This window comes from Hippocampus guttulatus, chromosome 7 (assembly GCF_054856545.1).
Source record: "Hippocampus guttulatus isolate MCC_2025c chromosome 7, RoL_Hgut_1.0, whole genome shotgun sequence".
NCBI classification, from domain to species: Eukaryota; Metazoa; Chordata; class Actinopteri; order Syngnathiformes; family Syngnathidae; genus Hippocampus; species Hippocampus guttulatus.
Window position 1 is genome coordinate 23,042,141 of NC_141267.1, and position 20,158 is coordinate 23,062,298.

The 20,158-nt window shown below is 46.7% G+C and overlaps 1 long non-coding RNA gene across 1 annotated transcript; it reads right to left on the reverse strand.

Annotated features, from left to right (window-relative positions):
• Positions 1-10,660: 10,660 nt before the first annotated feature.
• On the reverse strand, positions 10,661-12,143 carry LOC147203161 (uncharacterized). Its single transcript, XR_015101393.1, has 2 exons — positions 11,850-12,143; positions 10,661-11,607 (listed from the first exon to the last, which is right to left on the reverse strand). It is a non-coding gene; the product is annotated as an uncharacterized LOC147203161 (long non-coding RNA).
• Between the last annotated feature and the right edge of the window lie 8,015 nt (positions 12,144-20,158).

Consider the following 20,158-nt stretch of genomic DNA (forward strand, 5'->3'; position numbering starts at 1 on the left):
TCCTTTCAACTGGACGAGGGGCCCGCGTGCGCGCGCAACCTGTTCGGCTGCGCAATATGAGCATTCGCAGTTCGCCGCGACCAGGTCCGGAGCAATGAAATCATGCGGGCGCTGCCTTGTTTTACAAGTTCACTTCGTTCTGTGACACCACTTGAAACCTCAAAAAGTCTTAGCTCAAATTGTCACGCCCTATTCAAATGAATACTAATGCCGTTAATCCGTTCCAGACTCACAAACAACACCAACAAAACATTTTGCATGTGTATATAGTTTTTTTTTAAAAATAGAAAATGTAAATAGCTCTACAGTGGGGGTGTCAAACTCGTTTTTGTCGCGGGCCACATTGTAATTGTTTTCCCTCAGAGGGTTCTTATGAGTCAAGTCGAAAGTCTGCAAAAGGTCGCCTTGGAAGTTTTCACGAGTGGTCACGCCACCTGCTGCTATGGAGAGCAAGTGAAAAGCATTGGTGAAACCACCTTTGTTTGTTTGTTTGTTTGTTTGTTTGTTTGTTTATTGAACATAAAACATATATACAGTAATAATTTGACAGAAAATAAGGTAGATAAAAAAAGTAAAAAGAAAGAAATCAATCTTCATTCAACACAGTTATTATGTTCAAGGGAGTAGGAAGACCTTTGGTCGGCAATGCAAAAGGAACAACGTTTAGGGCCTTGTGTGCTCTTCATAGAATACGTTCAAGATTCCCCCCCCCCCCCCCTCAACGAATAGTAGTCAAAGAAGTATCGCTTTACTGTTCAGAGTGCTCCAACGTGCGGTGCGTACCTGGCCCCGTTGTTCAAACAGCAGCGTTTTCTTTTCCGGGACCTGCTGAACCGTCATCCCCAGCGGTGGGACCCCCTGCGTGCCAGTGGACCCCACAAGATTTGGACTTCTTAGAAAGGCAAGGTCCGGATTGTGCAGGCGTAGCATGCCCCCGCCCCGCTGCCCCCCCCCCCCCCCATCCAGCATACCCTCCTGTTCTGCAATAACAAACGCCCGAGTTGGGTACACACTGAGAAAATAAAGCAATCAGTATCAGTCATTGTGTGATTTCCACCACAGAAGCAGAAAAGGTGTTGAGACTACATGATGAATAACAAGCAAAGTGGAAGGAAACACTGGCGGAATAGCAATAACATTTCTCGGGCTAAGATTACCTTTCTTATTACTTGACTCTCTGCAGTTTTGCGTGTCTCTAATATTCAACTTCTGACCCTTTGGTTTGTTTTATTGTCGGCCTGTCCACCCCAAGGTTCGAGTTACCTCGCCTTTCAACAAATTCAGCAAAACCCTGCAGTGAATACAGTTGATGTGGTCATCCAACAACTGGCAGAGTTGGAATTTAACGTGCCATTTTGCTCCCCCCCCCCCCCCATCCCCCCCAGCTTTAAAAATCAAAGGAAAACGATTCAGGCATAGATCGGCGCGTCGCCTTGACAAGTTACCGACATTGGGAAAGTAGCCCCGACGCACCAGGTTGCTTGCGTCGCTGGCATGTCGCGTATGTCAGGGGTCCCTAACTGCCGGTACCGGTCCTCAGGGCATTTGGTACCGGGTCGCACAGAAAGAACTTGCCTTAATTCTGCCATGCCATTTTCCGAACCGCTTGATCCTCACTAGGGTCGCGGGGGGTGCTGGAGCCTATCCCAGCCATCTCCGGGCAGTAGGCGGGGGACACCCTGAATCAGTTGCCAGCCAATCGCAGGGCACACAGAGACGAACAACCATCCACGCCCACACTCACACCTAGGGACAATTTAGAGCGTCCAACCAGCCTGACATGCATGTTTTTGGAATGTGGGAGGAAACCGGAGCACCCGGAGAAAACCCACGCAGGCCCGGGGAGAACATGCAAACTCCACACAGGGAGGCCGGAGCTGGAATCGAACCCGGTACCTCTGCACTGTGAAGCCGACGTGCTAACCACTGGACTACCGGGCCGCCCTGCCTTAATTCTGTTTTATTTATTTCCTAATACGAACGATGTTTTATTTTGAAAAATTACCGGATTCTCCGTTACATCCGTCTGCGTCACGCTTGACTCACGTCAAGCCACGTTTCTCCGTCACGTGACCAATTAAGCTAAACACAAAATGCCGGAGCTAGCAAAATGAGTAAAAAAAAACTGCTGGAGATCGCAAATGGCGGCGGCCTTAAAAGTACGTTCGAGACAACCGGATTAAAGTTATGGCTGAATACTCTGAGATCGCCACAATAGCGCTCTTGCCATTTCCGACAAGCTACCTGTGTGAGGTGGGAGGTTTCTGCAGCAACGGCGACTAAAACAAAATTACGAAGTAGACTGGACATAAACCACACACTTGAGGTGTCATTGTCTCCTATTACCCCGAGATGGGACCGTCTGGTTGCAGAAAATCAAGCTCGGGGCTGTGGTGAGTCGTCATTTTCATGCACTTTGAATTTACGTTGTATCGTATTTTGAAGGCATTAAACATTACCATAGCGATCAGTGTTGCAGCCAGATTAGACGCTCCTTGTGTTTATTATTATATTACTTATTATAATTATTTATTATTATTATAAAACACCACCGTTTTCATGCAGCTCATACCATATTATTTTGTTGTATTAATTCGCCACATCTTAAATGCCGGTCCCTGAAAATATTGTCTGACATAAACCGGTTCGTGGGGCAAAAAAAGAAGGTTGGGGACCCCTGGCGTATGTGATTCTGCAGTCGCTCGAAGCCGGCGGCGATTCTTCCTCGATCAGTTCCAAACGAGTTTCATGAACAATGTCCAATTGCAACATTATTCTCAAATGGATTGTGATTATTCCATTGCATGCATGCATGGCAACACGCTGCCCCTAAGAGGCCAATGTCTGCGCACAGCAGAAAGAGTCAGTATTTTTTTAATTGCTATTTTGTTCAAATATTATTTGACTTTCTTGCTCATTTATTTTCTCAGTTTCCTTTCCAGTTAGATTATTTTTATTTTTATTTTTTGTTATGCCAACACACATTTCCAAATGACATGGCATGAAATACGATGGCGCAGGCCTCGGTTATCCCAGAACGTCCCGAGACTTTTGAAAATACATGTAGCACGAGGACATGAAATCAAATAAATAAGATGAAACAACAAGGGAGATGTTTTTAATTCACGGTGTGAATACGTGCAACGATGCACGGTGTCAACAGTGTGCATGTCGCGGAATGAAAATGAAAGAGGCTTCAATTTCAATTGAAATTTCAAATGATTTCGCCCCATCCAATCAGTGTGTCGGAAATTCGGACAAATCACTTGTGGGTAAAATGTCGCATGTCTACCACGCGGCACATCCTCAACCCGTCTGTGCCCAAAATGTACGTTTCCAAGTGCTACTTAACTCGGCAAAGGCATCTTTTAGTTTGTCTTGTCCCTTTCAAGGAATCTTTCTCCAGTCAACACCGCTCTCTGTGACATTGCCACAATGTGGCACATTTGGGGCCATAAATCACATATTTGGAAACGACAAAGTCTGATCAGCAATGCTGGCGCGGCGAACGTTATGATTTGAGGTTTCTGGGAGCCGAACGAAGTTGACTGATTTATTTGTTTGCCTGAACTCTGGGTGAAAATGTTGCCTTCTTCACAGCGGCGCTCGGCGTATACCGTCGCCACTTGGCTCGCGCCGTCTTCTGCCTCTGACTTCATCGCGGAAAAATGGGCATTTTGCATGTTATGCAACGCGAACCGTGTTGACAGCCCAGTTACTGTTTATCCTTTGCTCCGTTTGGAGATTGTCAAGCAAATTGCAGCGTGGATGCTGCATCTGTTTTTCTTTTTTTTTTGCAAATGTTTTTCTTTCTGTGGAGAACTTTGGGATCAATGAATGTTCTGTTCTTGATGTACTGTAGTTTCTATATACGAGGGCTTTGGTGGTGCGGGAGATGTCGAATGGTCCCCGAAAAATTGTGGAATAATGATAAAGATGCAGCCACTTCCTGACATCAGCCAGCCAGAACGTGATTATCTCCAGTGCAGTACGTTCCACAACAAGAGCTATACTCTCTAAATAGATGTCTGCGTTGCATTTGCATAAAATATATTGCTGAGTTTCTAAAACCTTAATATGTTTATCACGGTGTTGTGGAGTTTGTGTTGCAATGTGCAGTTCAGCGTTAGTCCTATTGGATCTCCGTGCTGCGTTTGACACATTAACTACTCCTCCAAAGATGAGAGAATAGGGGGCGGGGGGGGGGGGGGGGTGTGACTTTCTAACACTGTACTTAAGTTGTTTCAGTCCTATTTAGAAAACAGGCCGTATTTTGTGTCAATAGGTCACTTTAAGTCCAAGTGGTCAGCAATCGCATGTGGAGTTCCACAGGGCTCCATCCTCGTCTCATGTTTTTGTAAAGCACTTTGAATCCGGTTGCAGTTGCGTTGTGCTGTACAAATAAAGTCGCCGTGCCTTGCCCAGCCTTGAAAAGTCAGCTCGCACCAAATTCCCACGGCCGGCCCCATGCACGGCGGAGGGCGGCGAAATGAGCCGCTGGCGGCAAACAGCTGCGAGATAAATTCATGATGCAGATTGTTCATCTTGTACGAGTATACAAAGTGGCATATTGGACAAATGGATTGACGGATTAGTTGCCAAGCTGGCCTAACCCAAGCTGCAAGAATTCCCCAGAATGTTTTCAGGCCAGAGATGACATTCATAAATGTTACATCCTTCATGCTAGTGACACTGTAGCGTTTTGTTGAGAGTGCACGCCTTTTCTCAGCAACTCCGTCCGTAATTACGGTGGAAGGCAGATTGCCTACTTGCTTGTAATAGCATCCTGTCACTCAAGATAATGGTCGCCGGGTCATGTCATTTCCAACCATACGCGCCTCGGCCATTGCTGTAAGAGAGCTCAGCCACCATTCTTGCCTGTTTGTGATCATCATAAATCGATGGAATCAACACGCGCATGCGTTGTCACTGTCGGCCCGAAACCGTTCCAGAAACATCTGGCGCCAAGAGCAACGTCTGAAGAGAGAAAGGTGAAGAGCCGAGACTTTTCTCTCTACCCCACCCCACCCCACCCCACCCCACCCCACCCCCGACCGAAAAATGTTCCCAAGTTGCAGATTTTTATTCGAGGCAGCTGCATGTGGGAGCAGAAAGGAGAGAAAGAAGTGAAGGTTTGACGACGTTTCAAAAAGTGTTTGTGGTGAAGTGTGCGCAGTTTGCTCGGGCTGCAGTTAGATCTGCCCGGCGGATCTAGATGGGACGTCTGAATCCTACCCGGCAGAGCCCCAAGAGGCACTCTGGCACCTCGTATTGAGCTGCCTGCAGCCTAGCTCTGGCATACTTGGCAACATACCGAGGACAGATCGCAGTTATGTGCTTGCAGTCATTGGACATCTTAGGTCAGCTGGCAGCAGTGCATAGCAGGTTGTGTGGGAGGTTTGAGAGGCAGGGGAAGGGGAGGGGTGGGGATGGGGGGTCTGTGGGAAGAAGATTACAAGACAATCATGCTTCTCAGGTTGAGCAACTCAGGTGACACTTTCCTGAGCGAGAGCCAAGTCCCGGCTGCTAAGAGGATCAGTTTCCTGCGCTGTGCCGCAACTCGCGGCCAGCTCGCAGCTCGCCGTGCTGAGGTGACACCAGGCAGGCTGCTCATCAGACGCAGCTTCCCCCAAATGCACTCGCACACGTGCCAAGAGCAGCGCCGCTCTGGGGATCAGGGAGTGTTACTCGGCGCGTATCTAAGTCCGCTCTAAGAGGATTGACATCTTAACACTCGCAAACGGGACCTTTTGCCCATAGGTTGGCATCAAGGAAAAGCCCACGCGTCTCCAAAAAGAGGTGAACTGAATTTACGTTCGTAGCATGGAGGTGTGCCGTTCGAAGTGGAATGGACATGAGCCGACATGAGGAAAATCAAGTGAGCCAAGTAGAGAGACACGGAGAGGTGTAGGAAGCCCCCCCCCCCCCCCCCCCCCCCAGCCATCAGTCACTAATGGGAGGTCAATCAGACTTGACCTGGAGCTGAACACGCTCCGGACTGTCGAGATGATCGTGGACTTCAGGAAACATCCTTTCACCACAGCTGCCCCTCGCACTATCCAACTGCCCTGCGTCAACCGTGGAGGCCTTCCAGTTACTGGGAATCACAGTCTCACAGGACATGAAGTAGGAGGCCAACATGAACCCCATCCTGAAAAAGGCCCAGCAGAGGACGTATTTCCTGAGGCTGCTGAGGAAGCACGGCCTGCCACGGGAGCCTCTTGAGACAGTCCTACACAGCAGTCAGCGAATCAGTCCCGTGTTCCTCTGTCACAGTCTGGCTTGGGGCCGCCACAAAAAAAAAAACAAAGGACTAAATCGGACTGCGATGGACAGGTCGGACTGCGGGAAAAAAAATCACTGGTACCGCCCTACCCACTCTCGAGGACTTGCAAACCACTAGAACCAAGGCCAGAAAATCCTACTGGACCCAGCACACCCTGCCCACCACCTCTTCAGGCAAGCGCTAACATAACACTTTCAGAGCCGCATTTATGAGTGATAATGGTGAGTTAACAGACAAGCAAGAGCAAAAGGAAAGTCTGCCTCAGCATTTTCCAAGACGGGAGAAGCGGATTAGAAAACGGATGGGTGTTTTTATCATGTTATTCGGTAACTATTTTTGGGTGGACTGCTATATTGTAGTGTCGCGGTTTGGAGGCGATGTACCGGAATGGAAATCCATCCACGTGTCTGTCGGTCCTTTCATGCCATGCACGGTTATATTTCATTCCTGCCCAGGTCAAAAACTCAAACCCTGCCTCTGATGTTTGGAATACATGAATTCCCACCGATAAGGTTTTAGCCTACGGCGAGTTCCGCTTTGTACGAGCTTTTTTCTCGGATTCTCTTGAGATTCTTTGAAGGGGGAGACGGGCAGCGTTAAGGGAGGAATGAATGTTTCCGCCTTTTGATCGCACGAGTGAAGCTTGATGCTTTGGTGGTGGGCGTGCCAGTAAAAGACTGATCAAAATGAGCACAGTGCTTTTCCAGTCAGTAGTGGGAGAAGTGGGAAGCGAGACGGCATCATCAAAGCCCAGCTAGTAAAACTCCTCCATTATATGACCTTGAGAACGACACGTTTCCCATAAAACGGCAGATTATTCTTGAGCTACACAGACATGGTCAGCAATCTGGATCCTCGGGCAATACTGTGAAGCTTGTGTGTGTGTGTTGGGGTGGGGGGCAATTTGTGCCACCTGATTTACGAGGGGCATAGAGCTATGAGAAAAAAAAAACGGGTTTAGAAATACATTTTCATTCTCCAACTTTGCACGATAAATCTTCTGATGGTCCTTTTCCACCGCACTTGTGCTCGTGCTAGTTCCGGGCCAGAGCCCAGGTTCGCACCTGCCTTTTCTTTTCAGGCTCCAGCTCTAGCTGGGGTGCTTGAAACTGGTACTTAACTCATTCAGTACCAGCCAATTCTGGACCAAGTCTGAAAAGACGTTTAAAAACGTCTTTGGGAGTGAATGAGTTAAACTGGCCCCAATTATTATTTTTTTTGCCAGATTGTGCGTTATCATGACAATAACCGTTGCAGAGGAATGACTGTCTGGACACACGCAAGTTTTGCACATACTTTCGACCCATCCCGTCCCACCAGAAGAGCGATGGCAGATGTGCCCGGCTAGCATACGAGCTCCGACTCGCAGCCGCCCTCGTGATCATCTACAAATATTAAGAAAAATTGAAGTGTTTGCTGATTGCATGTCCCTGACTGTAATAGACTACATACAAGTATAATCGATGCTATGCTAAATGGCCAAGTAGATGCTAACAGAGCGTTATTATTATTATTATTATTATTGTTGTTAATGGCGCAGGCGCTCTTGGGTAAACGCAGACGTAAGCAGTGACGTTTGAACGCTTTACGATGCCGGTGGAAAAGCACCCACGTTCTTTGTAAGATCTTGTTAAGCGCCAACTAAGTTTTTTGGGGTGGAAAAGGGGTATGAGACACAAAGACAAATATTAGCAGGACGGGAACTTTTTTTTCGATCAGATCCGAGAACCGATGTGCGTGAAAGATGTTCACGTTAAGATATGCAGAACTTGTTGAATTGATTTCTAAGCAAATGTTCACCAGCACTAGAATTACAAACACATTGTGCTGTCTGGAAGAAATTTAGTGGCCTCACAAAAACAATCAGCGATCCTGTTTGTAATTTCCAATAAAGGAAAGATCATTAAAAAAAAATGTTTGCAGTTAAACTAAATCAATTTTGTCCTGAACCGGGCATGGATGAACATTTTATCTGACAAAAGCAGTTGACTTGTAGCTTGTGCCTGCATGTGATAAAATGTTATTTCCAACATTGGACTCTTGGCATTGCTAAAAAGGAGTTTTGAGGAGACCGAGCATCATCCTCCACTTTTTGGGTCACAAATTCTCATGCGCATCTCAACAATTAGCTTGACTTGCTTCGAGTGAGATCAGAAATCCGGTCGATCGCTGCTTGAGCTTATGCATGGACACGTTTCCCCTCTATAGGAAAACTCAAGATGTTATTTTTCAAATACTTTTTGGGTGAAAGCGAAACCGACAGGATGCTTAGGACGCAGTGTGCACGAACACAAAAATCGATCATATAAATAACACGCACACAGACCCACAATGTTTTTTGTTTTTTTTTGAATCCCCACTTCCAGCTACGGACCTCACGATCATCTTGGGGCCAGCCTGCGGGCTCGCGGTCCATCGCAATCGATGTTTTGGTGTCTGGACGTACGAATGGCTGCCTGGCACAATAGTTTTATTTTTACTTTTTGAAAGACTTTGTTTCTTTGAATCTGTTGCTGTCGGTATGATAAGTGGCCAGCGGGTGTTGCCGATACCGCGTCAATAGTTTTCGACCAAATCACGGGAGACTAATCCGGACTCTTTCCAGTAGTCTCACGAGTCCGAGTTATGTGCATGAACTGCAGTATATATTTAAATATTGTTTTTTTTTTTTTTTTTAAATGAACAGGACAGTCAATTAAAAACAAGTGTTTTTTTTTTTTGAAGGTAGATCCAATCTTGGTCTTGTCACTTTGAAGCAATGGGCAAAGTCAGCCAATAGTAGCGTCACCCTCCATGGGCACATCCGATCGCTATTCCCTGACCATATAGTAAAATAGATGTTTGCAACAGCCCACTGTGAAATTCCTCATGAGAATTTGATTTCTGACCGGAAAATATTTGGGGCTTCTTGTCTTAATGAGGTAAAAAGAAAGTGTGTGTGTGTGAGTGAGAAAGAGAGGAAAAAGAAGGGGGGGGGGGAGTCGTGCACTCACACAGACTCATCAAGTTTTAACACACACACTGACAACAGAAAAATGCACGCACACGTACCCTCGCTGGAAAAGCCACAAGTTTCTAATTATATCCCGACTTTCACATAAAAAGCGTTTACAGCCAATTCGTTTGTGTAACTGCCATTCCTGTCCTTGCGGCGCGATGAAACCAATTGTGCCCTGGAACAATAAATAGTTTATTGCTTTAATTTGCCATGGCTTTATGTTGTATTGCCAAGCCCTCAAACGAATAGCGAGAGCATATTTTCCCACTAATGACCATGTGATTTGTAGAGTCTGCCTTTGACATCGGGGTGTCTTGTGTGTGTTCAAACCGAGCATAATTAGACCTCTGAAGCTGCGTCTAGTACAAAACACATTTGAAAGAAGAAATGCTCCGCTTCCCAGGGAGACTGCGCCGTGCGGTTTGGGCGTGATGCTCAACAGTTGCTGCAGGAAACATTTGCCTGGAGATTTCTTTCTCAAAGCACACAAAGGCACACATATGTACATGTGGATGGATAGCGTGTGCGTGTAGGTGTGTGTGTGCGTGTGTGCGTGTGTGCGTGTACTTTATGGCGTCTGGTGAGCTTTGTCATCACGCTTTCAGATCCCAGATGAGGACGAAGCGCATTTAGATTGCCTCAATAGGGATTTAAGGAGTCAGTCAAGCCTGGGCTGCGCCCGGCCGAGCGTACAGGAAGCAGATTCTTTCCCTTCTTCGTCCTCTCTGAATGCTCACTGAGAGATTTTACAAAAGAAGCAGGTGAACTCCCACTCCCCCCCCCCCCCGCCCTTTCTTTTTTTTTTTTTTTACAACGCCCTTCACTCCTTTTCTACCTTCTCCTTTCATCTTATTTGTTCCAATGACTCCCTTGGGAGAAACACTTTTTAAAAAGACACGCTGAGGCCCCCCCCCCCCACACACACACAGTCATGTCTCTGTCAAGTGATTTCTAATGACAGACGAAACATTTATTTTAGAGTAAATGAATCAAGCGGTACATGTGGTCATAAAAGTACATGGTGCTCCGCATCCGGACCATTCACACCAAGAGGCAGGCGAGCTGCAACGCTAACATCACACGAGTGTAAATAGGGGTTGTCTGTGTATGTGTGTGTTTTGTGCACGCACCAAGTTTCAAGGCGAGAGTGGGGAAGTGAGGAAGACGCATGTCAGTCAGCCAACGCTGAGGAATAAGGAAGACAAACAATGACTTTCAAGATTGCGGTTTTTGAGTGCTGGTTTGAACTATATGCTTCCCGCGTTTGCCAAAAAGCAAAAGTTGAGCATGTGCCTTTGTCGCGGGCCACTTTGGAGTTACGTCTTCCTTCAGAGGGACGGCCGTGAAACCAAAAAAATGTCGTCTCATCGCATTACTACGTGTACATACCAAATTTAATGTATTACTCATTCTGAAATCAGTCAACTACAAATAGTCAGTTATTGTTCAAGTGAGTGTAAACAGGGTAACAAAATGATTGCAAAATCTCATCAGTTATTATACATAACGATTTGACGTTTTCATCTTGGCAAGGATCATGCAAGTTGACGCACGTGATTTTCTTTTGGCGGGCCACATGAAATGAAGTGGCGGGCCGGATCTGGCCCCCGGGCCTTAACTTTGACACCCGTGCTCTAGGAAGTCTGCAACCGTGGTGAGAAGCGGTTCAGAGAATGCTTGCGCAGGCTGTACTTTTCATAAACACGGTTGGCCGGTTAGCACGTCTGCCTCACAGTGCAGAGGCGCAAGGTTCGATTCCGGCTCGGGGCTTCCTGCGCGGCGTTTCCAAGTCGCCTCGGTGCCTACGTGGCTTTTCTCCAGGCACTCCGCTTTCCTCCCACATTGCAAAAAAAAACAAAACATGCACAGCAGGTTAACGGCACACTCGAAATTGTCCCGAGGTGTGATTGTGAGCGCGAATGGTTGGTCGTCTATGTGTGCCCTGCGATGGGCTGGCGACCGGTTGAGGGTGTACCCCGCCTACTGCCCGAGGTCAGCCGGGATAGGCTTCGGCATCCCCGCGACCCTCTTGAGGAGAAGCGGTTTCCAAAATGGATGGATGGAAAATAACATGGTGAGTCACCTCGGCCTTCATTGCATTCAGCATCTATTAGCCGGTTCCGGCGACTGGGGAACCGGCGATAAGACATCGATTGGTTGGGCAGCATCACAGTCACCTGAGCGGCGAGGACTGGTTGAGACGGATCAGGAGGTTCGAGGGTCCAATCATAGCTCAGCGATGCGCTCGGTTAATCATTTCAGCACAGCCAATAGTTTACCTTGCAGCCGGTTGCAGACCCGCCCCCAAACATTTGCAGCCAACCTGTTCATGAGGAGAAAAAGCAGAAAGAAGAGTATTATTTTGCTTGGTAGATGTGGTTTATGCACAGTATGACCATTATTGATAAAAATGTTGGTCTTGAAAAAGTCCAAATGCTCTAAAAGGGCTGGCAGAGATGAAAGAAATCTTTGTTTGAGGACTGTTTGGATCTGTTGGCCCGACGAGATGTTGCGCATTAGTTAACCGCATCAGTGTGCTTTTCTTTTTTTCTTGGAAACCCTCACCAACACCGAGCGTGAAGCAAAGTGGCAGGTGGGAGATAAAATGTTGGGAGGTCCGGAGCGCAGACATCAAACGGATGCATCACCGCTGAGTCACCCGCACGCCTCCGGATCGCCAGCCAGCATCGCGAAAAGAGTTGCGGGAGATAAAAAGCAGTCCGTCGGCAGAATGCAAAGCGGGATGTGACGGCGCGCAGAAGAATGTCATCAAAGTGGATTTTATAACGTCCCGCAACAGGGCCGCAGGACATCGCAGTCTTTCCCCTCGTGTCGCATTCCACTCAGTCACTGGATGTGCGACGCTTGTTGCGTTAGATTTTTTTTTTTTTTGTGGGGTGGGGGGCGGGGTGTGCCGCTAATGTGTGTGAGGTTAGGATGAGTGTGCGCGCATTCCATTCATTCATACAAGAACGTTTTGCATGTCGGCATGCTTGCGAGTGTTTGGTGTAATGATGTGGAAAGGTGTAATGATTGACACATTTTTTTTTTTTAAATTTGAGCTCAGATGTAAATAAACTCTCTTGGTTCAAGCTTGCAAATTTTTTTTTAAATGTGTGTGTGTGACCCAAATAAATGTGCATCGCACTTTGCGTGCCATTGTTGGAGGCCGTTGGGCCAATGTTCCGCAATTGCCCCCGCAGTGCGTGTTAACACCGCAGTTCCTCATCAGTACGATACCGCATTGCAGTAGAAGAGCATCGAAATGCACCTTCGCCAGTGCGTTAGGGGAAGGACGGTTTGGATTTATGGAGACAGCACGGCAATTCACACTCTTTTTTTTAATCTTTTCGGGTGAGCGTCTGGTTGTCTCGGCGCAGCCAGACGAGGTCGAAAGCGGCGAGCGCTCTCAAGGGCTAGCACGGATCAAGCTCCTCCACTCTTGTCTATACTGAGCGATTGTATTAGCGCAAAGACCTCTAAGGCCTGCCCTCGCGCCACCCTCCTCGCCCCCAACTATGACTTGGCAAGTGGCAGTCAGTCAGCTGATTGGCGCTGCTGGGGGATTTGGTGTTCCACATGGGCTATTTAAATAAGCAGCCACCACACCTCCCTCCCTCGCTCACTTTTCCACTCGCTCGCTTTTTGCATCTCACGCACCGTCTGTCTCGCAATTACACTCCCCTCAGCCATTCCCGTTGATTGGTCAAACCCCCCGCCCCCCTCGGCCTCCCCGCCATCTTTTTCCAATCTGCTTCCTCCTCATGTGCTGCATATTCTATTCCCTCCCCTCCATTTTTTTTTTTTCCTCGACGCTTGCCGCAGTCAATATCTGTTGAAACGGGACTCTTCTGAATAAATGCCCCGCAAAATTTCCGATGACTTTGAATATGTTCTTTGTTTAAAGACAATTGAACGACCGGGTGTTTTGGGAAAGGCCGCTTTTGGCGTTTTGGACTCGGTAGTAGACGAGCAGCTTTGTTTGCATGGCATCATGGTCAACAAAAGTCTTTTCACTGCCATTGACTAGAAGACTTGTCGATTCCATTTTTGCTGCTCCGCTGGAAATTTCAGACTCGGAAACAACTTTACTGATGCACATCCACCAGTAGATGGCAGCGACACTCCATTTTTAGATTGGGAGTCCCCTGGAAGAAATGGCTGCATTTTGCACAAACTACCTTTGATAATAACGCCTTGGGCTCGCGGTAGCTTTGGCCAGTTTGGACATTTTGGCCAAAAGGAAAACCGTTTTGGCCAAAATGTCCAAACTGGCCAAAGCTAGTTTGGTAATTCAAAATAAAGATGACCTGCTTATACTTCTGGGTTTTTTTTTTCGTGTTACGGCTCCGTTTTTTGTTTGTGGTTTGTCATATCTTCCTCGTTTGTCGCTCGTCCCTTTGGTCGTCCTATCGGCTCCCTCGGGCACTCGTGTCTTGTCCAGGTGGTCCTCGTTGACTCTTCAGTTGGCTCGTATTTTAGTTTCCTTCTGTTGGATTATTGTCGCTGTCGCGTTGTCTCGTTACGTGCAGTGGTGTTTGTTTTAGTAGATTTTGTCTTGAGAGTTTGTCACGATACTGTTTTTTGTTCACAACAACCCGCACCCCCCCCTGCCTTGTTTCTCCTGCTGCCCTGCACGCGGGTCCTCCCGACTCAACCGTGCAAATCGTGGCGCGTGCTGAGCAGTTCTAATGTCCATTTAGTAGCCAATAATTCTTCTTCCTCCTTTTCAAATATTGACATTGCCCGATATCATTAAGTAGAACTGGGAGCTGTGAAGATGCAATTAAAAGATCGCCATGACCCGGGACCTCATTTGGCCGGCTCACAACGCCGCAAGTGTGAAACTGGCCTGGAGCCACATTTTCAATTTGGCGGCGCGGTTAAGAAGCACGAAAGAGTCTCGCTTTGAATCGTGGCTCGGGACGATCTGTGTGGAGCTTTGTTGAATGTTCTCCCTTTGCTTCTGCGGCTTCTCTCAGGCTATAAATCACAGTCCAAAATTGCATGTTAATTGAAGACTCTAAATTGTAATGCTGGACTGAATCTAGCAACAGACATATTATTGCTTGTCATCTTCCAGACATACGAGACAAACCCAAATTGATACTTATGTGATGTCCTTATTTCTGTTTATATATATAGAACTGTTTTGATATGTTAATTGTATAAATGACAGCAAAATTTTAGCTGTCAGATTCTATTCCTAAATAAAGATGTGAAAGTCCCCACAAGTTTATTACAAACAGATCATTTTATGGCCCAAAGCTAACCATATACGGTTAGTGAACTATGAGGGACTAACACTGGTAATAGCCAGCATTCTGGGTTTGGGTTATTTTTTTTGTTTTCTTGTTGTTGTTGTTGTTGTTTTTTTTTAAAGTCAAACAGAAATTAACGTGGAATCATAAGATAAGCCTCTCCTTTTTTTTTTCTCCAAGAGAGGAACAGGAATGTTCCATGACGGTGAACCTCTTAAGAATGAATTCCAGTGAAGTCTCGTCATAAATACTTTTAAAGTGTGTATTACTTTTTGGGGGGGATTTTGTGACTTTCTTTGTGACTATTATTTAAAAAGAGCCTGAAGCTGAGGGTTCTTTTTTCATGCCAACCATAAATCCTGCGCGGTGTGTGGCGTATCTTCAGTAGTAATTTCGCACAAGAGTGAGCGGCAGGCCTGCGCCGCTGTGAGAGTGGTCACGCTATTCGCTTTAAATGTTGCCCACTAGTCACGCACTGCAGTCTCAACATGGAGAAAGCACATCTGCGCTGTGATGTGGGCACGATCGTAAAGATTATTAAAAAAAAAAAATCTCCGGTTAATATTCCTCTGGTGTTTTGGCAATGGATAGCATTGCAATGTTGTTGATGTAGTTTTTAACGAAAATCAGTGTAGTTCTTATTTTAAGTCTCAAGTTGGCTGCATGATTTATTGATTTATTTTATTAACCTGCACGCATTAAATTTGCTTCAGTAAAAAGCCACTTTCATGTCAATATTGTTTGTGATTATTGGTTAATCAAAATATAATGGGAACCACCTCAGCGCATTTTAGACGTGGTTTTGGGGGTTAGTATGTATTTGCAGTAACTAAATTTTCGGACTCAAAGATAGCTTTAGAAATGGAGACGCTTGTTTAAGAAGAAAACATAATATTGACCGTCTTCCTTCTTATTGACCTTCATTATTGTCTGATTGACTTTTGTCTTCACTCCTGACTTTCAGTAAGCTATTTTTTTTCTTTACCTTTCTTTGGAATATCTTTAGCTCATGTGCTTATAAATGTTGTACTTTTAATTATGTGAAGCGCATTGGGCTACCTTGTGTATGAAATGCACTATACAAAGCCGCCATGCCTTTTTTCAAGCGTGGCCATAAACTTTTCACTTTTCAATAAGAACACAAAGGCTTCATCTGTGGTTTAATAAAATGATCAGGATCCAGATATGTTTTAAAGTAGACTATAAATCCACTGAAAAAAATGGACCTGGATCCAGACAAATATATTGTGTGCCACTTGCTGACGACATAATATGAGTCAATTCAACACACCCTTTTTTTTCAACGTATGTTTGTGTGCAGCGAGCGTCTGATTGAATGTCACCGCCTCGGTTCTCCATCATCTTGCTGGGCGAAAGAAGCTGAATGAGCTCATTGTCAGCCTGTGCGCAGCGCAGGTGTGCCTCTTCTTTTTCACCTCCGACCCTCGGCCCTCGACCCCACAAAGCCCTTTGTGAACTCTATTTACTTGCGACTCCAATGAAACTGCAGTCCATTGCCAACATTTCTCCTCTCCCTTTCTCTCGCTATTTTCTACTCCTCTCAAGAAACCAATTAGCAACAATACAAGTAGGTTAGAGCCCCTATTCAGAGTTGGCATTGTTGAACACAATACCAGGAAGCATTGTGAGCGAACAATTAGCAGCGACGAGGCAGTGTCGAGTGTCACTGACATTGTTGGGAGTTGCACAAGGCTAGGTTTGTTCCCAAAAATTGTGTTTGACGAGGGTGGAGGAAGCAAGCGGAGGGGTTCCCAGGTGATGAAATGGCCAGACTTGGGACCATGCGTCTCACTCACCGATAGGACACTTATCTGGTGCAGAACTCGGGATAAAGGAAATCGTCCTCAAGAGGCTTTGCCATTTTCTGGGTTAACGGTAACCCGACCTGGCTCGGATTACAATGGTCAGCAGCTCATTTTAATCACAGATGGCTGCAAGTGTCCCTAAAAGTATTTTTGACTTTTTTTTTTCCTATCACGTCAGGTTTTCTTTTCTTTTATTATTTGTGCTTATATTTCAAATTTTACCATACGTTGCAGAAATGTCATTAGCTTGTTTGGTTTTTTTGGGTGGGGGGGTTGTATGCAGTGCGCAGCGAAGATTGTGACAAAAGAGGTGTTGGCTCAGGGTCTCCCCCTGACCTCTCGGCCTGTAGGTCAAGACCCCGGGCCATTAACCGATGCTAATGCTAACAGCAAGCTAGTCGCCACGTGAGGGTCTGCCCCCACTGCTCTGTGGAGGGCGTGTCGGGCCAATGACTGCATGTTAGAAGGTCACCGGCAGAAGGTTAAGGGTTCAGTCCATCATTATGCTGTCGTCATGCCATCCCTGACGTAGGATGACACCATTTATTCCAGGACTTTGGAGGGAGGACGTTTCCACCAGTGTCGTGGGCGCAGAGCAGCTGACGATGAAGATTATTAAGATATTAGAAATCGATATAGATATACATTGAAATTGTCCAAAAGTGGATGGCCGATTCGACGACAGTCTGATTTACATAGCACAACGTAGAACCGATACAAAGTTTCGTGCTCCCTCTTGCATGTTCCAGTTAAGGGGAGGCATGGCTCAGTGCTAGAGCGGTCGTCTCCCAGTCCAGAGTTTGGGGGTTCAATCCTCGGCTGTTGTGTCCTTGAGCAAGATCCTGAACCACCCTCGTGCCGCGTCATCGGTACATAAATGAGGAAAGCGTGTAAAGTACTTGCAGTACCAAAGCGCTATGTACGCGACACCCCATTTACAAGATAAATGAGTCATCATAAGGGCAGAGTCTCAATCTGTGTTCAAAACTAAGGACCATAAATTCTGGGATTTGGCAAAATGGCCGCCCCCTGAGATGGAAACAAACAGGTGGATTTTGTTGCCGATTTCAAACGGCACAAGCGCCATCATAAATGCTCGCGTTTGGACTAGTGGAGGCACATAGAATGTATTATTGTCAAGACATTTTTGACTTCCCCTTTAAGGATGAATATTGCCATCCAATCGATGTCTTACCGAGCACATCCACGGTCACGCAGCTGAACATTGACTGATTCAGCACCAATGGCCATTTAATTAGTGATGCAATGGTATGAGAGCCAACACGCCCACGCACGTACACACACGTAATCCCTCCCTCATTAGGTGCATTGTGGGGATGCTGATGTAATGCAAGTTAATCTGTTGGCCTCTGGTTGGCTCGCTAGCCCAGCGGGAGCTCTTTGTGTACGACATTACCCCAGCCCCGCCCCCTAAAGACTGATTCATTAAGACTGACGCTGATACCCAAGTACCCGGGTCTTTTGTGTGTGTGTGTGTGTGTGCGCGAGCGTCACTTATTCCAGGGACAATGCAATGCAGATGCAGACCACGAAGGCACTACTTTCTCAACATGTGCCCGAGAGCACGTAGGCCAGGCGCATGTGTGTGGGTGCGCACGTGTCGGTGTTCAAGTCCCGAGTGCATCGAGGCCATTTTGTGTCGAGCAGTCAAGCTTTCCGTTTCTTCCAAGTGTCCGACATCTAATATTGAAGGCACAGACGGCGTTACTTGAGTGGGAAAAAAAACACACGCATATCAGGTACAACTGGAAGCCTTGCTCCGAAAAATGTCGGCCAGAAGAAAATGCATCGCGTGTACAGTAAATGCAGTTTGAAAATCAATCGCATCATCAAAGTTGCCGTACACGTGTTGCTCTGGTGTACATGGAGATTGTTTTGCATTTATTCGATTTTTTTTCTGAGACAAAGGCAGTTTTAAGTATCATATGTTTAGAAGTGACGTGTCCGAAAACAATTCTCAAACCGGTATCGTCAGGGCAACATTTCAAAGCCCAACGACAAACGGCAGTCTTTCCCCCCCCCCTCCCCCCACCGTTGCGGGCCAGATGATCAACCGGGTGTGATGTTTGCTTCATTCGGTATGTGAGAAGAGGTGAAAGTTGTGGTTAGACAACAACTTGTAAAGCTCTAAGCATCCGACGCTTTCTTGCCAAGAAGAACACCACCGTGGCACGGCCATCTTCCGACTCATCCCACCCGGCTCCGCGCGACCCTTTTCCTCTTTCTGTTTTGGAGATGTGGACCGCATCAAGATTACTGTGGCGGGGCTATAAGAGGATACCGGAGAAATACTCCCAGTAATGCATGACGGTTGGCAACGGAAGACTCGGGAAGTGTGTTCGACTCCAGGGGGGGGGGATTACCTCAAAGTGGATAACTTGTAGTTTGGAGTGGAAATCCAAATTTCTTGACTTCCAGTCTTCAATTTTTTTTTTTCTGACACACTTGGTGTACAGTAGTATATACAACCGATATAAATACACCTTTCAGCTCTGAGGCGGTTGAGTGGATGCACAAAATGGCGTATGTTAATGTTAGGTTTAAGTCTATATTGTCTGAAAAATAGGGATCCATTATCACCCGGTGGCAGTCATCAAAATACAAAATCAGGCTCCGTAAAATAATTTGAAGTCGGGTTACGGGCCCGAATGACAAAAAGTCTCCAAGGGCTTCACAAACCCACAGTTGACAAATATTAACGGCACCCGCGATCTTAAAAAACGGGCGAGGGAAAAATGAGAAACCTTAAGAAGATTTTGGATGATTCAACTCTGAGGAATGGTTTGCAGGCGCTTTTCCTTTGAGACGAAACGCGACGGCAATGCGGCACACTTAGCGCGGGCTTTAAATAGCGATGTCAAATAAAGTCAGAGGAGGCCCGCGGGGATCACGGGCTCTGTCAGAGCGGCATTCCCCGACGGAAGCCGGCAATTGGATTTACAAATAGCATTCTGTGCGATTGCAATTCCAGGAATGCAATCTTGGCAACGGCGGCTAGCGGCGAGCCGTGAACACCGAGCCACCGGGTGATTTCGAGCCAGGCGAACGTGAACAGAAATGCAGAAAAGGGACAAAATGGTGGCGGGTGAAGGAGCAGAAAGACGCCCGCAGCCCAGAGTAGGACCGGATTCTTCCTCAAGCCCGTCGCCGCTTCTAACATCCCTGAAAATCTGAGAAGACCAAAAAATAAATAAAAATAAAGGGAAGAATCCTCCTCGGAAGCCTCTTTCTCGTTGGCCGGTCACGTTTCCATACTTTGCCGCCTCTTTTTAATCGTGTGCGCCATTTCTATTCTTTCTCATCCTTTTTTTTTTTTACTTTTTGACGGCCTTCTTTGTGTACGGGCTGTGGGAAAGTTTCCTGCAATGGTGAGGTCATCCACCACGACACCCCTCCACCACCGTCGGCCCCAGCCACCCTCCCACACTCTCACACCATCACACCCCCCCCCCCAACTTCACATGCTGTCCCCCTTTTTTCCTGACCTGGCTGCACTGACGTATCCCGCGCGCCACTGTCCTAGTTCCACTTCCACAGCACTCGACCATGGAGGATGTGGACTAAAGACGAACTCAAAGCCTGTATCGGATTATCGCTCCCCTAAAAATCTCAAATAACACAGAAAATGGAGATAGCCATCTACGTGCTACCAGGAGGTCTTTTTTCGACACCTTGAAAGCGCTTCATGAAAGAAATCTGACAGTTTTTCTTAAATCCAGGATCCATTCATTTGGCAATGAGCCTCAATTGATTCACCTCATGTTGC